The sequence below is a fragment of the Miniopterus natalensis genome, chromosome 11 (genome assembly GCF_054644295.1).
Source record: "Miniopterus natalensis isolate mMinNat1 chromosome 11, mMinNat1.hap1, whole genome shotgun sequence".
Taxonomy (NCBI): domain Eukaryota; kingdom Metazoa; phylum Chordata; class Mammalia; order Chiroptera; family Miniopteridae; genus Miniopterus; species Miniopterus natalensis.
The window spans coordinates 25,592,537-25,612,283 of record NC_142091.1 but is presented as its reverse complement, the minus strand read 5'-3'; the positions used below and the strand labels follow the sequence as shown (position 1 = coordinate 25,612,283).

The following is a 19,747-nucleotide window of genomic DNA, read 5'->3' as shown; positions in this document are numbered from 1 at the left end:
CTAACAAAAGGCTCCCTGGGGCCACCCAGAAACTCACAGACATTCCCAAGGTGAGTGAAGCAGCAATGGGGGACCCAACTAAGGGCTGACATGAGTCTAAAGAAAGTAAAGTTTTTAAAAAAGAAGATAAATGCTCTGAGAAACACCAGTTATAACTGAACATTGTCTATGAAACCCTGTCAAAGGCTCTTGACTGAACTATTAATATGCTCAACCTAACGCCTCCTCTCCTCGGCAGTTATGACGCTGGGAGCACATATTTATGTTGCTGGCACTATGGTTACAGGAGCAGACTTTCTGTCCCTGTGAAACCTCTGAGTGGGGTAGCCTTGGGCCCAGCACACCTGTAACAGTGCCTGGCACATAGCCAATGCTTCAGAAATGTTAGCTTTTTTTTTGCTTTTTTTGGTTAATCCTCATCAGAGGATATTTTTTCCTCTGCTTTTTAAAGAGAGAGGGAGGGAGGGAGGGAGGGAGACATGGATGTGAGACAGACACATGGTTGGCTGTCTCCAGTGCGCGCCCAGATCAGGGCAGAGATGAACCTGCAACCCAGGTACCTGCCCTTGACCAGAAATCGAACCCATGACCCTTCTGTGTGCAGGCCAAAGCTCTAACCACTGAACCACACTGGCCAGGGCTGTTAGTTCTTTTTTTATTGTTGTTGTTTCTATAAATTCAAGTGACTTAGAATGTCAAAAACTAAAATCTGTTTTAAAAATCTGGAGCATAGCTATCTCAAGAGAGCAAACAGGACACCTCAAAGCCATAGATCACCATTATTTAGCAATAATTACTCTCTCCAGAGCAGCAGGATCTTTCGGAAGGCTATCAAACTATTTGTTCAAGAGAAACGATGATTGAGATAATGCTATGGGCTCTGCTGTCACCTAGTGGACAATTGGTTAATACAAACTGCTCTCCGCAACACCTCAGCGATCATTGCCAACTGAGGCGCACTGCACAGCCGGTCGCAGTTCCCAGCCAGCGTCCATGTCTGTGTTGACGCACCTTTCTTTTTCTTTCTCCAAAACAGCAAGGAGCACATGATCCTGTGTGAGCTGCCTCATCGCAGACCAGTGACCTCTAGAGAACATTCTTGGCAACTGCCAGTCTCCTGGGCACTGGAATGATGCCAGCTCCTAAGGGCAGAGGGCCTGGCATGTGGTGAGGCTTTGACAAGTAACTGCCAGATGAATCTTTGCCACAATACTTACAAACAGACCAAAACAAACAAACCCACACACCGCAAAAAATGAAAACCCAAAGCTACCTAACCACATTTCCCTTTCGAGTTTATAAGGTGCTTTCATATATTATCATAATATATTCTCAGAAAACAACTATGAAATAGAGTATACTTTTTCATTTTAGAGACGAGGAAATTGCTTCTTGAGAAGGATAACACAGTCAGGAAGTCAAACAAAAGAATCACGGCTCTTTTCTCACTCCAAATTCCGAGCCCTACCCACATCAGCACTCTGATTTGTAGTATGCTGCGGGTGGCTCATGGGGGAGATATCAGGAAAGGAGGGGACATTCACATTTTGATCTGAGAGAGGAGAGGAGAAGCCAGTAGGGGAGTAAGGTGAGGCCCTGGGGCCCACAGGCCACTGGTGGGAAAAGATATCCGTCCACTGCTCAGGGCTGGCCCCACCACTGCGTCCACTGCCCCGCCTACTGCTTCCTCCGGGCTCTTGCTGGTTGAAGCATCTCCCTTTTCTGTTTGTGCAGCCTCCCTCCATCCATGGACAAACCCCTTTCAGCTTTAAAACTCAAAAACCAAAGCCCACCTTCATCCAACTGTACCTGTGGGATTCTACGGTATTGCCCTCCTACCCTTGGGATAAGCTATTCAGAAGAGCAGACGCAGCACAACTTACCCCACAATTGCTCGTTAATGCACCACAGCAAGGTTTGAACGCCGACCCCACTCCCCTCCCCCTAGACATCACTGTCGCCCAGGTCCCTAAGGATCACCAGCTGCCAAATCCAGTGGACTTCTCAGATATGCTCTACTCCTGGGGGCATTTTACACGGTAGACCATGGCCTCCTCCTGAAATTCTATTCTTCCTTAACACCCGAGACATGGCACCCCTGGGCTCTTTCTTCATGGATGCCATTTCTCTGTCTCCCTCATGGGTGACACTCTGATTCTCCAAGCTCCCCCAGGATAACTCTCAAGAGAGCACCACCACCTGACATTGAATTCCATGTCCTAGCCTCCACTTCTCCTCTGAGCTCCCGACTCACCGGACCTCCCCGCAACACCTCAAATGTGCGGGATCCAAAGTGTACCCATTGCCTTCTGCCCACCGGCTGCCCAAGCCAAGGAAATGAAAGTTATCAACAGAAAAGGGGACAGTAAAAACATTAGTGGCAGACCCCTGGGTTTAAAGGGAAAGCAATTTTTATGTCACCTGGCTGGAGAGAGAACTTCGCCCAAAGACTTAACATATTTGTCTCCCCTTTTTGTTTTGCAAGTTTCAAACTTGTAGAAAACTTGCAAAATCACAACAGTGACCCCTGATTTGTCCTTCACTGAGATCCACCAATTGCTAATGCTTTGCCCCATTCACTTTATGTCTCTCCATATAGAACTATGTTATTTTTGTTAATGTTTTTGATAAATCATTTGATAGCAAGTTGCGGACATCGTGACCATCTACTCCTAAACACTTTACCACCTATCTTTTAAAAACAGAGATAATCTTTTACATAGAGCCATGATCATTTAGAAAATTTAATGATGATATAACACTATTATGTAATATGCAGTTCATGTCCAAATTTTACCAGTTGTCCCATATTCTTTTTAGTAATCTGCTCGTTCCCCCCCCCCAATTGAGCACCCAATAGAGAATGATGCCTTGCCTTTAGTTGTCATAGCTCTTGAATGAACTTTAAACTAGAATGTCGCCCCAGCACTCCTTTGTTTCTTCTGACATTGATCTTTTTGAAAAGCACAGACCAGCTGCTTTGCAGCCTGTCCTTGAATTGGAACTAAGATAAGGATCGACGTGGGCAATGAGAGAAGTGGGGTGGGTCTGAAGGTCCCCCTTCCAGCCTACACATGAAGAAAGGATGTGACACAATTTCTCTGTGTCCCCAAAGTCATGCCACAAAAATGCAATTGTTTTTGTACCCAGCGGCCTGCCACCTTTAAGGAAAAACTTGATGCCCTTCTTTGCAGTAGGACCGGTCGCTGCCTGAGTAAAGGGGGGCCGTGGGGGGCTTCCTTTATCACGGAGCCCGCATTGCTAGTGCTGCCAGCCTGACTCTAAGGAGCAAAGCGGGCATCCGTGTCCTGTCCAGCCCTGCACTGCCCGGATTGCCCTCGCAGTGGCAGTGTAGCCTTCAGAAGCTAATGCTTATCAAGGGGCTGCGTGGGGGAAACGGGCACTGCGGTGGCACCGCTGAGCCAGGAGGCAGCACCCAGCCTGGGCCCTCTGCAGATGAATGCTGGCATTTCTGCCGTAGAGTGCAGTTAGGACACCAGTCATTCACTCACTCGTTCATTTCATTTCATTCCCACTTAGCAGCCATGTATCGAAGTCTGCTATTTGTAGGAGCTCTGCAAGAAGTGCTGGGGGCGCAAGGATTTAAAAACATGTTTTTTACATTATGCTCAAAGACCTCCAGGAGCTCACCGGTGAGCGAGGGATTTGAAAACGGCAAATTCTGTGTAAGCACGTAAGTGTGTAGTGTGGTAGTGTGGCAACGAAGTGGGATGTGATGCAGGACAGAGTCCTTCAGGTCTCAGCTTGAATGTGGCTTCTGTGGGGCTGCCCCTAGGTGAGCTTAGGCACCCCAGTGTCTCAGATCCCTGTACTTCTCCTACTAACACTCAGCGCTCTGCATTGTTACCCTTTCCTCATTGTCTGTCTTTCCTGAGAGATGGACCAAGCTACTCAAATACAGGGATAATTTCTGTCTTGTTTCCTACTACATCCCCAATGCCTACCATGAAGCCAGGCTTGCAGTAGGTACTCAATAAATGCGTATTGAATAAAGTCTAGCCTAAGTACAATTGCTCCAGGACACCTCAAATGGAAGAAACACCGTATGTCTTTATATTTCTAAATCAAATCAAATCTCAGCTTCCGAAGATTAGCAACAAGTCCAATATTCTTTCATTATTTTTTAAATTTTCTTCTTCCTCCTGTGGTTCATAGCCCACTCCCAGAGTTTTGAGGTTTATGCAGTTGAGGAAAAGGGAGATGAAAGGCCTCTGGCCCCTACCACTGCCTTTTGTGCTGTCCACGGTGACCACTGAGCTCTGGTCTTTCGTTGCCAGTTGGGCTCGCTGCTCCACGCGGGTTAGAGCTGTACCTCTCACAGGGATATCACTCTGACCCCTGCCAGCGCCACCTCCCATCTAAGTCCTGCCCCTCTCGAATACGGGGTAAGGTGGTGCCCAGGTTCAAGGTGAATCCCAGAACACATAGACACCTCACCCTCAGCCTTCCCAGCCCCTGAGAACTCGCCTCCAGGACAGGCCCACTCCCCATTTCCCTCTTCTCCCCCCTTGGATAACCATCCTAAGCTCCTATATAACTGTCCTTGCTATCATCTTGGGAAGGGGAGAGAAAGATAGTTTCCAAATTAATACTGGTGAGTTTACAGCTTCAAAAAGACAAGATACCAATTAAGTCTCAACAACTCTCCCTGTGTGAATTCATGCCACGAGTGAATGTACTTTTGTGGAGCCCTCTTTCATAAGGACATTTCATATTTCTGTCTTAAGGTCACTGAACTTCTGTAAGTCCAACAGCACCCATTACGTGTGGGCCAGTAACTTCTTTTCATCTCAGAAAAGAATACCTACTTTTCTTGTGAAGATTAATGGAGATGTGTTTGAGTGCACTTTGGGAACTCAAAGTACTATACAAATGTAGAATATCGTTGGTATTAACTAATGATTTTTGCATTTTACAGCCAGAGGAGAGAGGACATGATCAATGACCCCTTCGATGTCCTTTCCAATTCTCCCATAATAGTTTTGTTTTGTTTGTCTTTTTGCTAAAAACTGTCCTTCAGCTATCCATTATTCTAGAAAGATCTGCCCTCCCTAAAAAGTAAAATAAAATAAAATCCATACATCAGAGCTGACTTCTTTTGCTTTCTGTCTCGCTGGCACCCAATTCAAACCTGAGACTCTGCGATGCCCAAGCTGAAAGCACATTGAGGGGAACAGACAAAGGGATTTTATGGATCCCTTTTAATTCTAAGGTTCCATGATTTCTCCAAAGCTCTCTATGCTAATGATAGCAAGTACTCATTTCTCCTGTGTTCATTCATTCACACATCCATTGGAATGATATTTATTTAGCACTTATTCTGTTTAAGATACCATTCTACGCATTTCTGACACTTGTAATCACCTACACACGTACCTATTCCACATTCTGGTAACACCTGAAATGCAGCATGCTGGTTCAGCCCCAGCCTCCCCACGCCACAGCCCCGGCGCTGTGAGCTCTCCCGAGCCCGCTCACCGCTGCTCCATGCTTCTCTCCGCTTTATCTCCGTGTCCTTGGATGCCGTGCGCCTATGTGCCTCCACTTCTATACCCAGGTCCCTGACTGCTACACAGTTTCCTGGGCTGATATTGGTTGTCAGAGTAGAATGTTCAGAAATTCTGAGATAAGACAGCGAGAAACAGACCATTGAGGTAAAAGCAACAGAATAAAAAGCCAGTGAGATATAAAATTAAATGGAAGTGTTGATCTCATGAAGCCTGACCTGTTTTTTCTCTAACTGACGAAATCGGGGTCTTGACTTGGCTAAGCACAGAGTTAAAACTGGGGAAAATACTCAGGGTTAATGTACACTTTGCCGTGGTGACGATAGAGAGATGGTTTAATGTGGAATAAAGGTGGGCCGCCGATGTGCACTCCTGTTGTTATCTCCCGAGTCATTCCTCGCTTCTGACTTTCTGGAAACTGATTGGTTCCCCCTTGTCTTGAACAAGTCACATGCTGTAGTGTGAGTGGTCATTTTTACAATGTCACCCTGTTCCGCAGTGATGGCTTTCATGTACAGGGAAGATCTGATGTGGGAACTTCAGAACTAGGAGTGGGAGGAAGTGCATGGTCTCCCTGCTTTCCTCTTAAACTCCAAAGCACTGGGCAGTCATATTCCAGCCTAGTGACTGTGAAACCAAAAAACGGTGCAGATGTAGTTGTAGTTATAACTCACATGTGCCGGGGGCCCACCATGGGCCCAGCGTACCTGGGAGCGCTTGATGGGGATCACACCCTGGCTTCTCAGATGCATTGCACAGAGGAGAGCCCGGAGGCACAGAGAGGTCCGGTCGCCTGACCAAGTTGAAACAGAAGTTAGTGGGTTGGGGATTATCACCCCAAGGGTTCTGGCTCTAAAGTCCACATGTAACCACCATGCTCTATCTCTTCTCGTGCTTTCTCAGTCTTAATCCCAATAGTTTCTGCCCCCTTTTTCATCATCTAATTACAACCTCACTTTTTATTGGAATTGGTCTATCTTCTTCCAACCTTGGTTTTCCTCGTTTGGAGACACACACACACACACACACACACACACACACACACACACACACCTGCACACTTTTGCCAACTACTCAAGGAAACAACCCTCCCAGCCCAGAGAGGAGCAGTGCTCCTACAGAAGTGGGACCTAAACAAAACCTTCACAAGTGAAGCTAATGGGCAATTTTTATCAAGAAAAAAATCCTTCTTGGTTACAAACTGTACACAAATCATACGTGGGCAACTCAATGTATTATCACAAAATGAACATAGCTATGAAACCAGGTCAAGATAAAGAAGGTCAGCAGCACCCAGAGGTTCCCCCTGGGCCCCCCTCCAAACATGATCCCTCCCTCCTACCCGAAAGTGAACCACGTCAAAACTCTACATTAGCTTTTCCTGGTTTTGAACTTTATATAAATGGAATCATACTTTATGCATTCTTAGGTGTCTGGCTTCTTTTGCTCACAATTAGCTCACAAGATTCATTTCTGTTGTCTGATGTAGCCATGGGTTGGCCACTTTCATGGATGCCTGGCATTCCATTGTCTAAATACACCGTGATCTATTTATCCAGTCTACTGTTGATAGCCATTTGGGTTCTTTCCGCCTTGAGGTGATTACAAATAATGCTACTGTGAACATTAGTGTGCATGCCTTCTAGTGAACAAGTAAGTCACTTGTGTTGGGTATATGCCCGGGGAGAATAAAAGGAGAACTTGTAACCCAGAGGGCAGGCAGGGTCGGGGCCTAGGACGTACATGACAAAGAGATCATAGGAAACCCAATTTCTGGCCAACAAGGCTATCTTCAGGCCATAGGGCCTACCAGATATTCTTTTCCCGCTTAAATTCAGGGAAGCCTAGAAGAGCCCCCTTCTTGGATTACAGGGTCTTTTGCAGAAGGTGTTGCTGGGCAGAGCATTTTCCTCAGAGTACACTCAGACGTGCGGGGCCCTTTTCACCACAGCGAAAAGACACAGGCCCGGAGGAACAGCAGTGTGCGTGATGGCATGTGTGCCGCTACAGCGCAGGAGTCTGACATTCGGCCACCGCAGGCGCAGGGTCTGAGCACTCTGAAGTTTAAACAGCTGGATTATAGGACAGCAACTCATCCAGAGTGACTGGCCCCGGCTGGGCTAGAGGGGTGCCTGGGGGGGACTCAGAAGTACAAAATCTAACAGCAGGATGAGAGAAAACAGAGAAACTCCAGACAGGGACCAGCACAGGCAGGTGCCAGACACCCCGCAGTCACCTGGCTTCTCCCCGCAGAATCAGAGCCTCACGGGGGGAGAGAGAGGAGAAAGCAAAGGGAAGAGGCGGGAGGGCAGCGCACAGGAGGTGTCCTGGGACATCCCGGATGATGCCGTGCTGGACCAGATGCATCCTGACCCCCAGTTTCATGAGCAAAAGCAGTTCGAGCTAGGTTTTCTGGTGCTTACATCCAAAAGGATCTTCGCTAACATAGGAGATACTTCATTTGTGGAAGTCATGGGTAAAAATTCGCCCATGCCCTTACCTCCTATGCTACACCGTGCGAAAGGGGCAGAGTTGGAGATGAATTTGATAACATATAGGATTAAAATTAATAAACAAAAATAAGACAGACTTGAGAACCAGAGCAATGTCCAGTGCTTGCGATGAAACCGATGTAAATGACGGTCGCTAGAGAAACAACAGGGACAATATCCTGAAAGAAACACACTGGATTTGGTCCCTTCAGGTATTTCTGTGCATAGACATCACTTTGCATCAGATGCTTGTCATCTGGTGTGGCAATCTGTGCCCTTTTCCTTCGTTTGTGTGACGTCCTCAGCATAGCGACAGCGTAGAGACGTTACTACGACGAGGCGATACAGAGCAATGATTCCAGCCTGGGTACCACGGACCTGTGCCGAGGGGATTTGGAAACGTTGCCTGGGATCCATGAACTAATAGGTGGTGTCCGGCTAGAAGGAGACGTTCATAAAGCTCTGTGGATGGGTAATGTGTGCATGGGTAATGTGCGCATGAAACTTCACCAGTGACATTACAAATGAAGGGTTTGTTTTATAAATAGATAGAGCTGTTGTGATGAATAAGATAATAAAATAAAATTTTACTAAAAGGCTTTATTGATTTAATAAGAGCCCCTCCCATTCATAGATCTTCAAGTAACAGAGACTAAAATACCTAATTCCTGGGGTTTGACATTAGCTCTGAAAATAGTTCTAGAGTCAAATGTACTGTATTTCTCCCTTAGCCCAACAATCTCTCCTGTTCCCCATGCCTTTTTAAAAATGGGATATTTCCGATTTAAAAATGCAGATTCTAAGTATTTCTCTTATCAAATCAGAAGCTCTGCCAACACAGGACCTGCGTTCCCATCGGGCACCAGCTGACTGGCGGAGAGGCCGGGTCCTCCTTAGCTGGGTGCTACGGCATGCGGGCCCCGGCTATGCTCTGTGCCTCCCTAACTTGCAGGCTCTGAGGCTTTGTATATTATTTTCTCAACTGCTTTTCTCCTCTGTTGGGCCTACTGGACCCTGTATTCATTTTACTCTGCATCTCCTGGTCTAAAAGTCTAACTAGTCAGTGGAACTATAGCCAGACATTTGCCATCCCCAACCCCTCATTATTCAGGCTGCATCTTGCCTTTCAGTTTCCTGTCTCAAAAGCTAAAAATTCAGAGTTTTCTTTTATCCAGAGTTCAATGGCATGAATCCCACAGCCTGTGGTCTACCCTGAGGCGCACACTTTGTAAGATAGCCCCCTCCTCGGGGATTCATAATATCCTTGGCACGAGCCAAGAGAGCTATGTGGGCCTGACTGGTACCTTCCCCAAGTAAAGGAAACTGAGAGAGTAATTTGTTTAACTGTGATGTTTACTTCATGTGATCTTTACTGAGAACACTATCACTTCAAGTATTTCTGTTGAAAGAAATCTGACTCTGACCCCCTGCTTACTCCTGAGCCACTGGGGAATGGGAGGAGTGAGGTTCAGCTTGGTAAATGTTACTGTTGTAGAACTGAGGAGCTATTTCTTAAGCCTGCATCTGAATACACTGTTGGGCAAGGCAGCCCAATCACCATAAAACAGCCTGAGCCCTGGCTTTGAATAGTGTGCACAGGCGGGGATACACTTTTTTCTCTGCCCTTCTGTATTCCACTTGAGCCACACTCTCAGAGGCTATTTTAAGTACATGATTTGGTCGGTCTATTATTTTCTAGTTAATTCAAGTTGCTTCATCTGTGCATGTTTTATGTCCCTCGCTCGGCTGGTGGCTACTTATTAGGGCGCGCAGTTCTAGCCCACTGCTTTTACTCAGGTCGGGTAAAGATTTCAGTTGAGAGAAACCTGAGGGAAGGTCACTGGTAGGAGGCTGTTGCAGGAGTCTAGGTTTGGGGGATCACAGTGACTTAGGCCATGCTTAAAGCTGTGGGAATGAAAAGAAAGGCATACATTCATTACCTGATTGGAGGGCGATCACTTTTTTTAAAAAAAAATCTTTGAACGCTGGAAGCCAAGAGGCATCAGCCCTGGAAGAGCTTCGGCCCAAGTCTGTCATCTCAGCACCAGAATTTCCCAGAAATTCAGCTGAGACTCCTGTTGCAACTGTTTTGCAGTTCAACTTGCCCTGTTTTTCAGTCCTGCTCTCCTCACTCCCTGACAGCTGTTGGAACTGACAGTCCTCCCAGTAAACCACCTGCCCATAAATCTTTATCTCAGAGTCTCTCTCCTGGGGAACCCATCCTATGAGAGAGATGAAATTTAAGGGTTCTCTCTATTTCTCAGGCAGGCTGATATAAATCAAGGCTGATCACTGTCTAACGATTCTGTTACACTAAATCAAGCTGGATTTAGTGGGTGCCCTATGTCCTTATAGGTTCCCTCCTAGAGAGTTCCCTGCAGCGTGGCAGACGAGCTCTGTGCTTCAGTGGCTGAGGGGAGCGCAGCGTGAACAGGGTGAGGGATGAGAAATGTGCTAGAGATCAGGGTCCTACCGTTGTGGTCTAGGAAGGATGATTGTGGAATATCAAGGAACTTCTATTAGCTGGCCACTCTCAACCAAGTGGGGAGGGTGTGCTGGGTCCCTGGTAAGAGGTATTTCAGAAGAAAAGGTATAAAAATGTCAAAGATGAGCTTTTAATTGTTTCTCCAAAGGGAATACAGCCTTTGGGGGGGGAGGGCCTCACCTCTAAATTTTATATTTCATATTCTTTGATGATTTTGTTAATTTACTACTTTTAAATCAGACTTGGCTGAACAATATATATTTTTGATGAATTTCAACATCAAGAACTCTAATCCAAACTAAAAAAATGACAATAATCTCATGACCCACTAATTCCATCTTTGATAAATACCCCTAATAAACTCTTTTACATATGAAAGAAAAGTAGAACTGTTCACAGTATCAAAACTTTGAAGCAGTCCAAATATACATTAAGAGAAAATGGGTGAATATTCATATCATAGAATGTTATCAAAATCAGCCACAGAATGAAACAGTTGAAACAAAACTACAGTGAAATACAAAACTATGGATGAATCTAGCAATAGGACTTTCAAAAAAAAAGTTAAACCCAAAAGACTACATAGAGTATGATCTCATTTTTATAACAGCATCAAAACTCCAAAATAAAAAAAGTATTTTGTAAGAATACATATAAATGCGACAAAGCATGAAATTCAGGGTGATGGTTTCCTAGGTAGGGGAATGTTGGGGGATGTTTGATTAGATGTAGGTTATTGTCACAGATCTAGCTTTTATTTTGGTGGTGGGAGGATCCATAATGTTTATTATATTATGTAATTTGGTGTCCATACATGGATCACTGATGGGAGCGTATCATGAACCTGAAATTGTGATTAAATACAAGCTCAGTTCTGAAAGGGAAAAAAATAAAACAAAAAGATACTATGTCTGATTTGCTCCTTCAATGTTACTCCACTTTCAGTATCACCCAAGTACATACCCATGGGAAGTATTCTAAATGGACTCATTTGGCCCATTCTACCCTGTTTTAAGGCACAGAGGCCAGAGAGCTAAGGACTACACTCCTCAGACTTCCTTGCGGCTAGAGCTTCAACACTAAGTGAAATTAAGTGAGACTTTGATTAAGAACTAAGCCAGATGGGACAAGCGACAAGATGTCACATTGTTTGGCTGGTACGAACACCAGCACTGGCAGGGAAACAGTGTGTCCGGGAGCCGGCAGCTGGGACATCAGCTTCCTGAATCTGCAGCCTCTTGACCATTGCAGAGGCCACCACTCCACTGAGCCAGTTCCACAGTTTGGTCTTGGAAATTGATCTTGGAAATTCAGCTTAGAGGGTAGTTCTTTGCCTCCTGCTGGTCCAGTAAACCATAAAACACCCTTTAATAAACCCCTTTCTCTTAAACTTGCTGAATAGAGTCTTTTCTTCAAAACTTAACCCTGGCTAATACAATAGCCATAGCAGAATTTTTCCTATTTCCCTCTTAATAAGGTAATACTAAAAGGAAAACAACTGTCATTGATTAGCCTTTTTGCTCAAAGCTTTCTTCTTATCAAGAAAGACAGCATGGAGGGACCTGGAGAGTATTATGCTAAGGGAAATAAGCCAGCCAGAGAAAGACAAGTATTACATGATCTCACTTATATGTGGACTCTAATGAACAAAATAAACTGAGGAACAAAATAGATCCAGACACACAGAAGCAATGGAACAGACTGAGGAATCTCAGAGGGAAGGGTGGGGTGGGGGGATTAACCAAAGAATTTACATGCATATTCGCAAAACCCATAGACACAGATAAGACCTGGGGAGGGGGAGAGGGAGGGAGTGGAGTGGAGGGAGGAAATGGGGGGTAAGGGGGACATCTGTAATACTTTCAACAATAAGGATAAATTTTTTAAAAAGAAAGACTGTAAGGTTTCCTGTTCTTCAATTTAAATAGGAATTAAGTTTATAAATATAACATAAAGGTTGTATGTTTTTTGTATCTCATAGCTCAGCTTTTTTGAGACAGACAATACATATTGGTAATACCAAATTGCTATACCAATCATACTTCTTTATAGTGAAACAATATTGTGCTTACTGAGTATTAAAATTCTATAGAGAAGTGTGTGACACTGTGATAATTACATAAAGTTCAGCTTGCTATTAAAGTCACATCTACTAGATATTCCTAATATACAATCATTACTGAAGAGGGCTTATTACAATCCCGAAGTGACAGGAGTGTGTGTGATGTGGGTACTTACTCAGATAGGTCACTCATCCAGCAAAAAGGGACTCCTCAGGGTGTCTGCTCATCTTCAGAGGACGGCTCAGTCTTCAGGCAGGAGTCCGGCGATTGTGCAGCATGGCTCTCCACTGAGGGATGCCTACGTTAGAGAAAATTTCTGCCAATAGCATTTCCTTAGGAAGAGCCTTCTGTTTCCCATGTGTTGCATTTGTGGCAAAATTATAATCAAGGGCAGGAGAAAGTATAACAACGTAATCATAGTAAGACCACCGCTTTCTGCTAGGCTCCTCCTGTGATTGATTGATTGATTGATTGATTGATTGATTGATTGATTGATTGATTTACTGTGAGTGTGATCAAATCCTACTGAAACTATATGGTAAAAGGCATTTCATTAGCTTCCCCAACACAGCTTGCAGAAGGGCCAGCCATACATACCATAGAGGCTGAAGGGCATGCAGGAGAGGGGGAGAAGAAAAAAGGGGAGACATTAGCTACAGCTAATTGGACATATGGTGAACACCTAACTAGAAGATGATCCAGTGGAGAATTTGAACTCAGATCCACAAAAATCCAACATCAGTGGTAGACCTGATGCTAAATTGGGCCTGGGGACGGTTGGGTCATGTGTAAAAAGATAAGCAGGTAAAAGAACTTGATGTAGAGAAAGACAGGGTAAAGCAAACAGGAAAAAAGAAGCACAGACATACAAGGCCACACAGCCTTGACTTCCATTCCTGCTAAGAGAATATAATCTATTCTAAGCCATGCTTCAAAACCACGCATATTAAAAGCAAAACAAGCCCTGGCCAGTGTGGCTCAGTTGGTTGGAGTGTCATCCTGTGCACAAAAGGTGGTGAGTTCGATTTCCGCTCGGGGCACATACCCAAGTTGTGGATTCGATCCCCGGTCAGGGTGCGTACGGGAGGCAACCAATCGATGTTTCTCTCTCACATCTATGTGTCTCTGTCTATCTCTCTCTTCCATCATCTTTCTCTGAAATCAGTTAAAAACGGGTGAGGACTGCCCAGCTGATGTCACTCAGTGGCTGAGCATCGACCCATGAACCAGGAGGTCAGGGTTCCATTCCCACCAGGGCACATTCCCCGGGTTGCGGGCTCGATCCCCAGTAGGGGGCGTGCAGGAGGCAGCCGATCAATGACTCTCTCATCATTGATGTTTCTATCTCTCTCTCCCTCTCTCTTCCTCTCTCTGAAATCAATAAAGACATATTTTTAACAAATGGGTGAGGGTTAATAAAATTAGTTTAAAAAAATAAATTAAAAACAAAGCCATGCAGAAACACACATCAAATAACTTTCCCAAGGCTTCTGCTTAAATACTAACCAATCACAATGTTGAACGGATAATTATTTCCAGGCCTCATTACGACCTTTGTGGAATGTAGGGCCTTTTGCCTTCAAGGGTCCCATCTTCCATAAAAATATATATAAATTATATTTTATGACTGTATTGGTATAAAGGCAAATAGAATCCAACTGGATTCATTATTATATATTCATTATTATTATTACTGTAGCATTTTTCTTCTGCTTTTAAACAGAATTAAAAATGAGTCATTTTCATGGGCCTTGAAAGCATCAAGCATGAGAATGTACCTAATAGGTAAGTCAGCCCTAAGAATTTCTAATACCTTCGAGGATTAGTTATAGGGGCTTTTGTAGAGCATAAGTTACAGTTTCAGTCCTCACTGCTCCTTTTAAGACCGCTTCAGGTTTTTTTAAGGTGTATTTTAAATTCTTCACACGCATCATTTACAAATGCATGACCTGTTTGTCAGCAGGTACTTCCTGTTCCAAGCACATCTGTAATTTGGCTGTTGGTTTTTTAAGTGGTTGTCATTCCCATCCTAGAAACTGATGCATTTACTTCGCTGCCTCATTTGAGGAAGTCTGTGTCTTTGAACTGAGTCACCCTAAGGACATGATTGGCTTTCCAAATGAGACTGAGTCTCCTGAGAGCATCAACTGAGAATTATTCAGAGAAGGGATGGAGAATTCATCTGAAGAGATTGGAAAAGACTGGGTGCAAAACTCACGGAAAAATGGAATACATCTGACCGATGTGTTGCAGATTTGATAAATTTTGATAAATGTGGTCCTTTTTCTGCTGACCAATAGGAGCCCAGCCTCCTGTGAGTCTCATTCCAGGACCTGGAATGAAATAAGCAAAAGCCAGTTAGCACTATTCATAGGATGGATAAATAGCAAATAGAATATAACTGTTTCTCAGGAATCCTGTATTTTAAGAAAATAATTATAATTTTGAGAATAATTTTTAATGTTGATTTTAAGTTACACTAAGTAGTTTAGCTTCTCTTTCTTAGTCTTTAACAGATTAAGTAAGCTATAAGGCAGTTTCTTAACACAGAGAAGATAAATAATTTAACAAATGATGTAATAAGTATATACATAGAATGCTACACCTAATAACATTAGAACACTGCACTTTTCCTTTTCATGTGCTCATAGGATTATTTACAGAAGTTAATTATAGAGGAAGCCACAAAGAAAATCTCAATAAATTCCAAAAATAAACAGACAATTTGCCACCAATATTCCCTGGCCAACATACAATAGAGGTAGAAATGATTAACAGAAGTGTGAACAAAAGAATCCAATTCCTTAGGTGACCAGTCAGGGCACATACTCAAGGTTGCAGGTTTGATCCCTCATTGGGGTGGGTATGGGAGGGAACCAATCGATTTTTCTCTCTCTCTTTCTCTTTCTCTCCCTCCCTCTCTCTCTAAAATCAACAAAAACATTTAAAAAATCCAACTCCCTGAAAATGTTAAAACTCCCCCCAAGAAACTTAGATCAAAGGAGAAATCAAACTGTAATTCCAGACTATTTCGAAAATAGCAGTAATAGCACTACATATCACACAGTTGAGGTACAACCGAAGTTATACTCACAGAAAAATTTTTATTTTTAAACACTTCATTATTAAATAATAATAAATAGAAATAGATCAACACTCAACCCAAGAAATTAGAAAAAGAGAACAGCAACACAAACTTAGGGAAATCATAATAACTTTAATAAGGATTTTAAAAGAAATTGATGAATTTTTAAAAATTAGTAGAATTAACATTCAAATTTACATTAAAATGTGTATTTAATAAACATCAGTGAATTGCTTTGGCTGTTTTCATCCTTACTGTGTTTCAGAATATTGTCTTTTTCTTGTTTCTGTTAGTGTTGAGTGGAATTAGGGCTTAGGTTTTAAAGCTAGTAAAAATATTAACTAATATTTATAAGCGCTTTAGTGGTTTATGAAATAATTTTTTATATATTATCTCACTTAACAACTCTGGCAGGTAGGGATAGGCATGACTATTACCCCCATTTTACAGGTGAGGAAATTGAGACTGAGAGAAGCTAACAGATCACTGTATTGAATATTTCTTTACATTTCATTTGGGATTATTTAACCTTGGAGAATAAGAGAAGGTAAAACGGTGTCCATCCATGCTTGGGAATTTCCCCGTTCCTAACACTGTTTTGTAGGTTGGCCCTGGCAACAGGAATAAACGCATGCTGTCAAGTTTAGGATTCAGATAGTAAGTTGGTTGGGACTTACTTTCTTTTTGTCTATTCAGAACCAAGGAGCTCAAGCCACTCAGGTGAACAGTGTGTTCCATCCACCTTATCTTCCTAAACAGAAAAAAACTCTGAGCCAGTAAAAACTGGATCTTTGTTCTTCCAGCTGGGTATGAGTAGAAAATAAACCAATGAGAACTCTACTTGTGATGTCACAGAGGTGAGGGGGGACAGTGAGAGGTCACCCTGAATCTACTGGACAATATTTGGGGCGGTGTGGCCGGAGAAGAGTTCCATAGAAGCTAAGCAGTTGTTACCTTCACACCCATCTTGTCAGGCGACAGACACCCTGAGACACAGGCTTGCCTTCTGCAGCTCCGTGTAGAGGCCTAGTGGAGTTCATCTAGTCTTAGAGAAATCGTCACATCCATTTCCATTCATCTCAAAACTAAAAATGCCTACCCTGAGGGCAGTGTGCTCTAGAGCCAGGGGTAGAAGTATGTGCCATTTGGCAATTAGTCTCATTTTCTACAGCGTGTCCCCCCAAAAAAATGTATATACACCTTAATAGGTGGTAGCTCAATTTTGAAAATGAAATGTGCTTTAGTAAACATTGCCTTTATAATTATTAAAAATGTGTGTATACATTTGGGGGGGGGAGACATCCTATATTTATTTATTTTTGTCTATAATGTCAAAATTACAATAAATGCTCCCTTTACTTTTTAAAGTGTCTTCTCTATAGAGCACTTCATTTGATGACAGCAGATGGATCGCTAGGCAAAATTCTAAAAGGTTGTCTGAAAATAACTTGCATAGACCAGAAGAACTGCCAAAAATTATGCTATTAACAAGAAGATGTCCTGATCCCAAATCTGATTGTTCTTTCCACTTTTCTCCTCTCCCACTGTGGGAATAATTCCACGTCAGATTCAAAGCCAATCTTACTATGGTTCTCAGAGTCCCTAGTTCCTGCTACTGCCCTCAAATTTCCCATCACTGGTGATACGTCAAATAAACTAAAAAGGCTGTCTGCCCCCTAAATACCTTCCCCATTCACTTCCTGAGTTGCCATGTTAGAGTCGTGTACATGAGGCAAATGGAATATAGCTTTTGACTCTTGAAGCAACAGAAAATTTTATAATAGAAAGACAAATAAGATGAAAAACAAAAATAAACAAATATATGATAAAAACAATAAAATTAAGATAAAAAGAACAACAAAATGAAGATAAAGGAAAGCAGAGAAAGAATGGGAAAGCACTTTTAATACAAGAACAGCCAGAGAATAAGTTCTGCTCTTAGTCGGACAAGACTGTGAAATGCAGTAATCAAATTATTACAATTTTTGAAAGCAACCATGCATATTAAGACCCATCACAGACTCCTAATAACAACTAAGACCAATTTAAATTCTATGACACCACAGCACAGAGAAGTGAAGGGACCGGCCCCAAACCGCACAGCCAGGAAGTAGGGCAACCGGGATTTGATCTCAGGTGGTCTGGCTCCAGAGCCTGTGCTCAGCATCTGCACCATGTGCCTCCGAGAGCCTTTGACAAAATACCACTGCTCCTAGGCATTTACTCCAGGAAACAAATTCACAACTTAAAAAAAAAAGTTTGCTGCAGCATATTTGAAGCAAACAGACCAACAAAAAAGGAACTAGCAATAAACTGGATGTAAAAGAGACCCAGAAGCACTAACAACCACTACAGTTTATTGAGCACATATCCTTACGCACCAGACGCTGTTTATTTAGTCTTCACAGCACAGTGAACGTCCCCTCTTACCAATGAGGAAATGGAGCTTAGGAAGGTTAAGTCACCTGTCGAGGTCCTAGAGCAAGTAAGTGACAGAGCAAGGATTCAAATGCAGGCTGGCTCATTCTAAATTCCCTGCACTTACCCTCTAAGAGCCCTAAGCAGTGCTTGCATCTTTCCCAACCTGGCCCTGGGCTTTACTAACTAAAAGGACCTCAAACAGTAACGCAGGCAGGTGGGGCTTTGGGAAAAGCACAGTTAGAGTCAGGCCATGCAGGTCCCCATTCCCCTGTGTCCCAGCAGGGTTTTCCTCTACCAGTTTTGAAATGAGATGCACCATCAGAAGGTGTGAAGTGAAAGTCCCAGGGGTTGGGGCTGGTGGGGTCATTGGTGAGGGGGGAGGTGGGGTAGTGGGGGGGGGGGCACAATACTCCAGGAGTGAAGAGAAAGGCATCTCGCTAAAGGACAGCCATGTCTTCCCAATCCCTGTACCGTTCTGACTGTACGGGGAAAACTGGACGCAGAGGTGCCAGATCTAGCAATTAAAAACATAGGATGCCCAACTAGATTTGAATTTTAGATAAATAACAAATGATTGCATATCCCATGCAACATTTGACCTGGGAAACCCAACTGGGCAAGATGTTTTTATTTTGTGACCCTCGGAGTGCCACTTTGAAAGATCATTTGTACACATGACAACTGCTCTGCAGTGCTCAGCCTTCAAGTCTTTCTTCCTCACCAGAGGCTGGGCTGACGTCCTGGTCTTTGACCCCGCTCCTGTGCCTAGCAAAGTGCCTGGCACACAATGAGCATTCCCTAAACTATCTCAACCCTAAATGTATGTTAAAGTGAACAAATGCTAGAGGAATTTATAATTTATTATTATAACACAGAATATTTATAAATAGATCATTTATTATTTCAACATCTCCCTGAAAAGCGATCTCTTCTGTGAAGACTTCCCAGATAACCATCCATATTAACCAGGGTTCTCCAGAGAAACAGAACCAAAAGGATATGAATATATACATATCTATGTATCTATCTATCTATCTATCTATCTATCTATCTATCTATCTATCTAGAGAGAGGGAGAGAGAGAGAGGGAGAGAGAGATTTATTATGAGGAATTGGCTCCAGCAATTGTGGAGGTTCACAAGTGCCAGGATCTGAAGTTAGCAAGCTGGAGACCCAGGGGAGCCAGTGGTTCCATTTGAGCCTGTAGCCAGTGGGGGGAAATCAATATCCCAACTCCAAGGGGGGAAGGTCAACCTTTTTGTTTTACTCAAGCCCTCAGTTGATTGAATGGGGCCCACCTGCATTAGGGAGGGCAATCTGATTTACTCAATTTAAATGGTAAACTCATTCAAAAATACCCTCACAGAAACACTCAAAGTAATGTGTGACCACAAATGTGGGCGACCTGTGACTCAGTCAAGTTGACACATAAAATTAATCATCACACCATCCCCAGGCTGAACTAGTCATCCCCTGTGGGCTCCTGTAACACTGAAAGAAAGGTACAAGGCATTCATTTAAGCCTTTTAAAGGTATAAGTAGCACTTTATCTGTTAGGTATTTTTATTCCTCTACTATAAGATTCTTCTAGTCTTTCTGACCCTTTACACCAGTGTCTGTGACGGCTACATGTTCGTGCCTGGCTCATTGTGAGTTCCTTCAGAACAGAATCT

At 43.4% G+C, this 19,747-nt stretch overlaps 1 long non-coding RNA gene across 1 annotated transcript in view; it reads right to left on the bottom strand.

The window, feature by feature from the left end:
- LOC107532444 (uncharacterized) overlaps positions 1-19,747 on the bottom strand; it is a 219,773-nt gene that overhangs the window by 10,868 nt on the left and 189,158 nt on the right. The window contains exons 4-7 of the long non-coding RNA XR_015715279.1: positions 14,787-14,901; positions 12,744-12,866; positions 6,203-6,321; positions 5,500-5,642 (exon numbers count right to left, since the gene is read on the bottom strand). This is a non-coding gene — a long non-coding RNA (uncharacterized LOC107532444). The remainder of the gene's footprint in view (positions 1-5,499; positions 5,643-6,202; positions 6,322-12,743; positions 12,867-14,786; positions 14,902-19,747) is intronic.